Below are 11,165 nucleotides of genomic sequence, written 5' to 3' on the forward strand. Positions count from 1 at the left end.
ATGACTTATCTAGAAGTTTTCTCTCTAGCCCACAAGAAATTCTTGAGCCTAAGTCCATTGTTGCTAAGGAATGGAATTGCGGCTACCATGAATCCTGACCTGAATCCTTAATGGAAGCATAAACAAATTTACCTGCAGATATGCAATCTGGTAACCTCTTAATTCCAGAAAATTTACGTGAGGCTGTCATGGCTGAAACTCATGATTCCAAAATAGCCGGCCATCCTGGCTAAAAACCTGTTCATTGGTGACCAACTTTGAGGCAAGATGTAAACAATTATATCAACTTCTGTCCTGTATGTCAGTGTTCCAAGCCATCCAGGTTCTTACCTCAGGAATAGCTTCAATCACTTCTTTTCCTGACAGGCCATGGAGGCATATTTCCATGGCTTTAATTGTTGATTTACCTCTTTCTAATGGGAATACTGTTATCTGGGTGGTGGTGAATTGGTTTAGTAAAATGTGTAATTTTGTTCCCCTTCCCACCCTCCCCTCTGCAAAATTCCCTTGCTTAACTTTTCTTTGCTTATATATTCAAATTTCATGGGGCCTCATTGAATGTGGTCTCAGATAGAGGGGTTCAATTTGTCTCACTTCAATTTTGCTCACTTTTCTACTGCTTACCACCCAACAAATGATCAAACTGAAAGGACAAATCAGTCTCTTGAACAGTACCTCAGGTGTCACATTCCATGTAATCAGTCCTTGTGGACGGACTTCCATCCATGGGCTGAGTTTAACAAATAGTAATACTTCCCATACTTCTACTGGGGAGCCTCCATTCTTTACAGTCTATGGGTTACGCCCAAGGGGTTTTTATTTCTCTGATCAAAGGTTCCTGCTGGTAATTCTTTACTTGAACATTATTATGGAATTTGGCAGAAGGTGCTGAATTCTATATCTTCTGCTGTGGTTGCCCATGTGGTTGCTGACAGACACCTGAGTGAGTGATCTGATTATCAGGTTGGCGATAGAGTCTGATTGTCAAACTGAAAGGTCAAATCGGTCTCTTGAACAATACCTCAGGTATCACATTCCATGTAATCAGTCCTTGTGGGTGGACTTCCATCCATGGGCTGAGTTTACAAATAATAATACTGCCCATACTTCTACTGGGGAGCCTCCATTCTTTATAGTCTATGGGTTACACTGAGGGATTTTTCTTTATCTGATCAAAGTTTGGAGGTTCCTGCTGCTAATTCTTTAGTTGAACATTATTATGGAATTTGGTAGAAGGTTCTGAATTCTATACTGTATCTTCTGCTGTGGTTGCCCATAAAAGAGCTGCTGACAGACACCAGAGACAGTGATCTGATTATCAGGTTGGTGATAGAGTCTGATTGTCTTCTAAGAATATTCCTATTGGCCCTTTTTCTATTCCTGAGATAATTTATTCTGCTTCTGTTTTGTCTTGAACTCAAAATTCATAATGTCTTTCATGTATCGATGTAGCTCAGATCCGTTCATCAGCAATCTCCTCCTTTCCGGTTATGGTTGATGGTCAATCCGAATACTTATTAAAAAAATGAATTGACCCTCGGCTCTCCAGAAGTAAATTACAGTATCTGATACACTGGAAGAGTTATGGTCCAGAGGAGAAATCTTGGGTTTTTGCTTCTGATATTCATGCTAGTCATCTCAAGCACCAATTTCAAGCACAGTTTCCTGATAAGCCTAGGGGTTTGGTGGCCCCGTCTAGAGGGGGGTTAATGTTAAGGTACCTGATGGTCTAGTGATCCCTGGTGGGTTTGTGGGGAGGCAGCGGGGACGCCCGTTGTTTCATGTGCGAGCACATCACAGGACTTGGGTGCGTGCAGCCATTGCGATCAGGTCTTTGTTTTGGTTCACCCTAGCGAAGTGACAATGCAGCGTCATGATGCTATCATGCGCGGCACAAAATTCAAATATTTAAAGGGACTATGTACTTAACACCATTGCCCAACATAGGTTCTGTTTGCTAATAGCTCCTGTGTGATTTTGACCTGTTACCTGACTCTGATAATTGCTGCTTGTCCTGAATATTTTGCATGTTTTGAGCACTATTTTTGTTTCTGATTTGGTACTGAACTGCTCACAAAGTATCAACCCATGCCTCTTCTCTGAATATGTACTGTTTGATCCCCCGTGCATCTGTTTTATGCTCTGGTTTTCCTTGCCTACAAAAAAAGTGTGGTTGACTCATATCATATTCCTTTTTTCCTCATTGCTGTGACTGTGCATAATGCACCAAGATTTCAGTAGTAGCCCTAGCATTAAGAGATGGCATTAAGGAGCATATGACTGACTGTACACTTTAGTTGGCATAGTGTTTCAGAGCTGTAGACTGAGAACATTGTTTGTAGTTTTAATTATCGTGTTAAATATATAACCCTAAGAATGAGGGGCAGGCTACTCCTACTGTATCTTTAATGTGGTGCTCAGTCTATATATTATCCATCTGTTCATCCATCCATACATTTTGGATCACTGTAATATCTGATTGTTCTTTGATTTGCTCAATATTTATTTACTAATGCCACATGTTTTATACTGAACATATATATTTTTTATGGTGTCTTAGCTGGTTTTGATTTTTTTCCTTTATATTATTTTGGCTCAGGACTGCTTATTATAAAAATATACTTGCCATAACATCATGTTCTATATTTGTAATCAGAAAGATCTGTTTGTAGCATATTTCTCATGTTGTCAATGTGTTCTTTATTTTTATATAGACCATTGCTGTCTGACAGAAAGTTTCCAGACCTTGGCTCCACCAACATTGTGTCCTTATGAAGCTGGAATCAGAACAATTGTTTTGCATACATTTCTCATATGGTGGAGTAATAAACAGCTTGGTTGGCCATAGTTCAAAACCAGGCTAGTTTGCTTGCAATGCATCATTTTGGCACTTTCCTTCTGTAATGTCCCAGCAGATGCAAGGGGAAGTTCCAGAGGTTTCTGCACATAACGTGGGACAATTAAGGTCAATGTAAGGTTCATAATAATGCCGTGCTGGAGCTTATATATAGAAATATTTTTGATTTAAGAACATTTCCACAGAGTGATTTCTTCTTTAGTAAAGACATTTTAATCATCATAACTGAAAAAACTGTATTTTCTAATACCTCATTTCTGTATTTATTTAAACCTGCAGGTAGTTGTTATGGGTTGTAGTACACTGTTCTCCTACAATACACACATAGATTTATTTTTATGATCTGTAAAGCACATTGATTCAGAAATGAAAGAGGCTGGTGTCCTGCCTATAATTCTTGCTTATGACATCATTCATTTTTTTTGTTTGAAAAGAACCTACCGTCTCTGCTTCTTTGCATTACAAATTAAGCAAGAGTGCTGCTATATTGTTTGCTTTATAAATACAGAATCTATCTTCTCTGTAACTGCCCTTTAAAGACTGAGCTAAAATATCACCAAAGTTACTAAATAATTTAATGCTATTCGAGTAGTTCAATTGTGTCCAGAATCTGAAATGTAAAAAACCAGAGAGAACAGCTTTACTTTTATGCCAGGATTTTAGAGGCCAAAGTGTCTTGTTATTATATGTCTAAGGGTTTAGAATAATATACACAAGCCTGAAGTAAGACAGAAATATGCTGCTTGCTATATGATCTATTAGTTTTGACGAGTATAATGAGAGTGTGCTTGAACTTCCACTAGCAAAATAGACTTGTTCTGTTCATGTATTGGTTTGCCACGATTTATTAAGAAATCTCTTTCTAGAAATTCCATGAAAATAGTAGACTGACTCTTGACAAGGGATCTCTTTTTCTGCAACCCAACCAGCAATTAGGTGTCCCATCTAGAATGTATTTGTAAGAACAAGGCTGAGGTTATGAGGGACCTGCAGCAGAACCATGAAGACTCACCCAGCAAGCTGGCTGATCAGATGAAAGTGCAGGAAAGCTGCTGGCTGAAACAGAGGAGAGATTTGGAACAGCATTAGTCTGTCTCCTTGGGGGAGGTTCATGCAAGGGCACAGGTACAGAACAGCAGCCAAAAAGCTTTAGCATTCTCATTCCATTTTTAATCTTTAAATATTTTAGTATATTATTTCTTAACATGTAAGTGGTTCCAGAGTTTCAATGTTATTGCAGTTAAATGAAACTGTATATATGTTTGTGTGCACTGGATATGCTTTGGATGTGCTGTATTAGTGAGCTTGCTAGGTTTTTAGTTTGAAGAAATCTACATTTAAACAACAATACAGTCTACAACTTCATGGTTTTAGTTGGACCCTGAACTCATTCTTCCTCTAATCTCTCATACTATTATATAAATATTTACTGAGCTGGCTGTATTGGTGAGCTCTCATATTGGTCTGTAATAGGACTGCCACCACAGAGAATTGTAGAAACCATTAGGATCTCTTTTAAACACAGATGTAGCATAGTTCAGTGCATCACCAGGCCCTAAAGGATTCAGCATCTTTACAAACTAACAACATCTAGTGCTACACTCTTTCTTAACTGTTTTGTTTCATGAATAACATGCACTTCATATCTTTTATCCAAAATATATACATAAATAAATAATGTAGGTATACAGCTGTAGCTTCAGTAATTTAACCCTTCCACTTCTGGAAAAGTGTATTCTATTGGGGAATGTAATATTGATCACTAACTCAAAAATGTTAGAAAAGTAAACAATTTTGCCTTTGCAAACACTTTGCCCCTAAAACGACAGTAGGATAGCGGTTGTGAATTTTATAGCTTGCAACAGTGAGCAATATATGAAATAAAACTTCTTAATGAAAAAGTTGTTAAGTTTGCACCAAAAGTATACACCACCTTCAAGCAGGTGTTAAAGGTTAGCAATGTGCAATTAAGATTTGCAATGCAATAAAAACCTCATGAAAAATACATTGAGACGTGATTTTTTTAACAACTCAGATGCAGTTGAACTGCAGACTTTCAGCTTTATTTCAGTGGGTTGCAAACAAAAAGATTGCATAAACATTTTAGGAACTAAAGCCTTCTTTTAACACAATCTTTTCATTTCAGGGGCTCAAAAGCAATTGATTCAAAGGCTATTTCATGGGGAGATGTGGGTAATTTCTTTGTTATGTCATTATCAATAAAGCAGATAAAAGCCCTGGATTTGAGGGGGGGGGTGTGCTTGGATGTGGAAGATTTTGCTGTGAAAAGACAACATGTGATCAAAGGAGCTCTACATGCAGGTGAAACAAGCGATCATTAAGCTGCAAAAATAGAAAAAAACCCATCCAAGAAATCAATATTAGGAGTGGCAAAATCTACAGTTAGGTACATCCTGAGAAAGAAAGAAAACACTGGTGAACTCAGCAACGCAAAAAAACCTGGACGTCCACAGAAGACAACAGTGGTGGATGATCGCTGAATTTTTTCCATGGTGAAGAGAAATAGAAGAATAGAAAGGCTAGATTGGACTTTGATAAAAAAACATCTAAAAAGCCAGCACAGTTTTGGAAAAACATTTTTTGGACAAATGAAACCAAGATCAACCTCTATTAGAATGAAGGCATGAAAAAAAGTATGGAGAAGGTGTGGAACAGCTCATGACACTGCAACACTAGTGTTTATTGATGATGACAGCCAAAGCAACCCAGGAGTTTATTAAAGCAAAGAAGTGGAATATTCTGGACGGAAAGGCCCACAAACAAACAGCAACTGAAAACTGTAAAGTAAAGGCCTGGCAGAGCATTAACAAGGAGGAAAACCAGAATCTGGTGATGTGCATGAGTTCAAGAAATTAACATTTTATTTTTAGTATTTTTAATTTGTCCAATTACTTTTGAGCCCCTGTCTCATGATGGAACAGTAAGTTCCAGCATAGAAAGGGTTAGGTTTTCACATTGTGAGGAAACCTTACAGTAGGGGGTAATTCACAAATACCCACTAAATGTCATAAGGACAGACTGTCTGGCTAGGGGACTGAAAACACAATTATCATACCTGTGCTATAATGGAGTTGTCTTGTCTCAGGGCAGATTTAAAGGTAATATTGGTTTATGCTCATAACTTAAATATCATCTAATACAGATATAAATCATTGAACCCATTACTTACCTTATAGCTAAGACTTCTCGAGGAGTCCAAATACGCCCACATTATCATGATTCCTCCCAGTGTTACCTGATATTCTGATAGGGCCAGAATAATATGTTGGTCTTGGGGTGTTTGGTCTCTATGAAAAGAGAATTACATTTCCTACCTTATATTCATAGTTTCATAATTTTGCTATACAACCACAAATAGTTTAGGCTGGCTGAAAGATCTATTGAAAGATTGGTAACCCGCCCTCACCTTTCTCATTGGAAAAGCTTTAAGAGTGACTTGGATGATTTCTTGGACGGACATAATATCAAAGGCTATTGTGATACTAAACTCTATATTTATTATAGATATGTGTATATATAATTTATGTGAAAGTAGGGAGGGGTGGGTATATTTATGCTGGGTTTTCATTTGGAGGGGTTGAACTTGATGGACTTTGTCTTTTTTCAACCCGATTTAACTAACTTTGTAACTATTCATGTTAAAGGAACAGTAACAACAAAAAAAATTAAAGTCTTTTAAATTAATAAAATTATTGTGTACTGTTGCCCTGCACTGGTACAAGTGGTGTGTTTGTGTCAGAAAGACTACTATGGTTTATACAAACAAGCTGGCCTGTAGCCATTCAATCTTAAAAAAGGCACAGGATGCACAGTAGATAACAGATAAGCTCTATGTATACAATGGGATTCTTTGGAGCTTATCTGTTATCTACTGTGTATTCTGTACTTCAATGGCTGCCCCTTGGCTACACAGCAACTTGTTTGTATAAACTATAGTATTGTTTCTGAAGCAAACACACCATTTTTACCAGTACAGGGAACAATATATTATATTGTTATTTCTTTAAAGCATTCTCATTTTTTGCTGTTACTGTTCCTTTAAGGTAGAGAAACCATCCCTGAATAGAGACTGCTACATACAATGCTGGTCTAACCTCTGTACCCTCTGTACACTTCACACATCCATTAATGCAACTCTCAAGTAACACCTGTTTCTAGGAGTTGCATGAAACCTTGGTAATCCTATCACAGTAACCCCACAAAAACTCTGTGGGTTTCAAGTGTCACCTCTCTGAAGACTTTCAATGTGCTATTGTGATTGGATCAGTACCATACCAGTCAGTTGAACCAAAGAAGCTGCTCGGATGAGTAGTAAAACGTCTTCAATTATTACTCAGCAAGTCCAGTTGCTCTAGAATTACACATACTGTACTTGATATACTTCTAGTCATACTTTTCAAAGGCTGCCATCATTCTGCATGGTTTAATATCTTGGGTAAAAAGTTCCTTGACCAAAGCACTGGCCTTATACATATATGTTGGTAGAAAGCAAAGCAGCATACTTTAGTAATGTTATATAAAATAATAGTTATTTCTTTATAAAATGATAAACATATAATATACCATAGATAACCTGTAAAAAGATATAGTGAATAAAGTACCCCCTCTTGTAAAATATGAGGATATTATAAGTTACCGAGGAGTTTCATGGCCATATAAAAACACGAGTCCGAAGGCTGAGTGTTTTTATACAGGTCATGGAACGCCGAAGTAACTTCTAATATCCTCATATTTTACAACTGGGGGTACTTTATTTATTATAATGCACAAGTTTCAATGAGTCATGTGACTAAAATTACTTCATAACTCACCGTTTATAACTGATTACATCAGAACTCACTGATTATAAGGATATAATTTATAAGATATTCATGGCTCTAGTGTATTATATTTGGATAAATGACACTTTACTGACATCATCCGTTATAACCGGTGCTTGTCGCATATTCCTCCCTGAGGAAGCGGACCGGTGAGTCTGTGAAACGCGTAGGAAAGGACAGTGTGGAACCAATTGCTACTCCCTGAATACCACCATATCTCCATAGCAGATCCTTCTGAGGATTCCAGACTTTTACCTTGGAATGTGATGTGCTTTTGATGCTGGACTGTTTGTGAGTAGACAATTGGCTTTCTGTGTTTTTTTTTTTAAATTTTTAAAGATGAACATTGATTGTTTCTAATCACATGCCCAAAAGGGAAGCCTGATTCGTGTGTGCACCTTGGGTGGATCCAATTAACCTTTTTTTTTCTGAACACCTTTTAACCCTATTGTGGCTGGATTGCCCTTATCAGACAACATAAAACAGTATTGCCCTATGTGCACGTCCTTCTCTTGTTCTCACATATGTCACATGGCTAATTGAAAGTTGTGTATTATATAAAATAACAGATCCCCCCTAGTTTGAATATGAGGATATTGATATTGATTGAATTAATATCCTTGTAGAGTCAGCTATTTTTTAACGTCATACCTGTAACTTAGGGATTTAAACAGAGTTAAATGTAATTTGTGAGAATATCATATTCTAGTGCTACACTAGTATATTGTCTTTATGAAAATAAATCTTTAGCTGTTATCCAAAATGCTTAGGACCTAGGATTTTCAGATTAGAGGTCTTTCCATAATTTGGATCACCATACCTTACATCAGCTAAATCATTAAATTATTTAAAAAAAATTAATCATTAAATAAACCCAACATTTTCTACCACTAAGGATTTATTATATCTTATGAGCAGGCATCAAGTACAACGTGCTGTCTTATTATAGAGCATTATTGCAGATCATTCTTCAAAACTTGAATTATTTGATTAAAACGGAGTCTATAGGAGATGGCCTTCCTGTTTTGGAGCTTTCTGTATAGCGGGTTTCCAAATAATGGTTCCCATACCTGTACAATTTAGAAGGTCGAATTTCGAATTCATGTGAATTTTTTTTGACTTTAATAAATTCGAATTGAATCGCGTTCAAAATTATGCCTGATTTATACAGGATCGGTGACCTTGCTGTTTTCTTCAGTTCTGCCAGGTGTTTTCTGTGGTGCCAAAGAAAATGGCAAAAGAGCGTTTAAACTTTGGATAAACAAGTTGCCGGTATATCTTTGCCCCCTATAACAATGCATAAGTCATTTGAGGACGCAACTTGACTGTAAATAAGTATTGTATGTAATAACATACTATTTTCAATTAATGCACTTTATCTGGAGGAGTTGTGTGCTTCACATTTTTGATTGCTCAGAATAGTCCATCAATCGTAATTTATTAAACCTCTCTTATTAGGATTGTGGGTTGTTCTCTGGTACTTTACTCCTACAGGAGTGATGACTTACATCTCAAGCTATGCCATTCTGCCCTCTGGAAAGATCTAGAAAATAAGGCCTCAAAGATTTTCAAGTTAGGGTTGAGAAAACGTTTTTGTCAAGTAAGTTTGTAGCAAAGTTTCCAGTTGTCATTTTGCAAATTCATGCTAAAATGTTGCCATGTATTCATTTTTACCAGGAAAAAAAATGCAGACATCATTGTTATCTGACCTGGCCTTCCATATCAACCAGTGGGCCTCCATAGCTCTCCTGTGGCAACATGGGAGCTTTTTTTCCTATGAAGAATAGGTGTAGCATACTGGAAAGGAGCTTTTCTAAAATGGTAGGACAATGTACAATGATCCTACTTAGACTGAAGTTATCAACTCCACCAGTCAGGTCATTGAAAATAAAATAAGTGCTCATCTGCTGAGTTTCAGTTGTGTTTATTTAGGCTAATATCATTTACAAGTGTAAACTGTGCCTTCAAATTGCCATATAAATCATATCTTAGCTACATTCCCTGATATGTTTTGTATGTTCTTTTACACATTCTGGTAAATGCCTGTTTTGACAGTGAAGCTCATGTGGAAAAAAAATCTCCATACTGTGTGTATTCTTCCAACTTGTGCTCTCCATTCCTGAACAAGTATTTTCCACTGTAACTGAAACAAGAATCCCATTCAATCTGACTTTAAGTCTATTCCCTTCACCTCTCTCTCTCTCATGTTCGTTCTACCTCCTGCAGTCAAGCTTCTTATAGCTTTACAAAACACTTCAAAGATAAATCTATGCAGAAGGAAATTCCCTTATCCCCCTCTTTAAAATACACTCTGCTCATTATTTTTGAATCATTTCCATTGATCCCAGTATTAGAAGTCACCCAGCAGATCTAGACTCTTTCTTCAGTAATTGTGCCATACTTTCCAGAATTTGTAACTTTTATTATGCTCTTGTATACTTTTGTAACCAGATACCTGAAATATAGACATTCGAATGAAAGTTTGCCGAGCGAGCCACATAATGTTATACGAATTATTCAAGAAGAAAACTGAATCACATCCAGATTTCCCAGAAAGTAGCATTAATAGCCAACAGTTAATATACCTATATTTGTTTGTGCACTTTGAAAAGTAAAATACATAAATTGCTGACTGAAGAATGTCAGCAGCTGTAAGATTTAAGTCATAGCAAATGCACATAGTACATATAGTGACCTGGGGCACATACAATGAAAAGAATCTTCTTTTAGATGTATCTGCAGTATATAGTGTAAAATACAATATGTTTTATAACAATAGAAATCATTCATTTCAATGTTTCATTTGTATATTGTGACTGAATTAAATTGTAGTGATAGGCAGGCAGGCTTGCCTAAAGGCATATCCACATGTGAAATTAGATCAATCCTGTGACCAGCTTAATAAAGCAATATGACTGGACAACATTAACTAACGTTAGTCCTGAAATACAAGAGTTTTGGTTTTTCTGAGCATCTCTGTGTTTTGTGGCATTCTGATTGAATACTTATATATCTGCCTTTTATAATGGCTGCTGTGACTTCTCCATTTAGCTGTCTATGTTTGCATCACATCTCTGGAATCCATTAAAATGGGGCTATTTATCACATGTAAACGCTTTGAAATCAAATCAGAATTACCCCCCTTTCCTGTCTTACATCTTAAAAGGATTCTGTCATGGGAAATATTATTTTTTACAAAATGCATCATCTCTCCTTCACCAGAAGCCTGCATCAAAATATGTTTTTTTTTCAAAAGCACAAACATTATTTTTTTAGATTTAATTTTGAAATCTGACATGGGGCTAGGCATTTTGTTAGTTTCCCACATGCCCTCAGTCATGTGACTTTGTAGTCTTATAAACTTCAGTCAATCTTTACTGCTGCACTGCAAGTTGAAGTAATATCACCCCCTCCTTTTCCCCCAGCATTCTATCAACACAACAGTGAGAAGGTAACAAGATAATAGC

The sequence above is a fragment of the Xenopus laevis genome, chromosome 1S, assembly GCF_017654675.1.
Source record: "Xenopus laevis strain J_2021 chromosome 1S, Xenopus_laevis_v10.1, whole genome shotgun sequence".
Lineage (NCBI taxonomy): Eukaryota > Metazoa > Chordata > Amphibia > Anura > Pipidae > Xenopus > Xenopus laevis.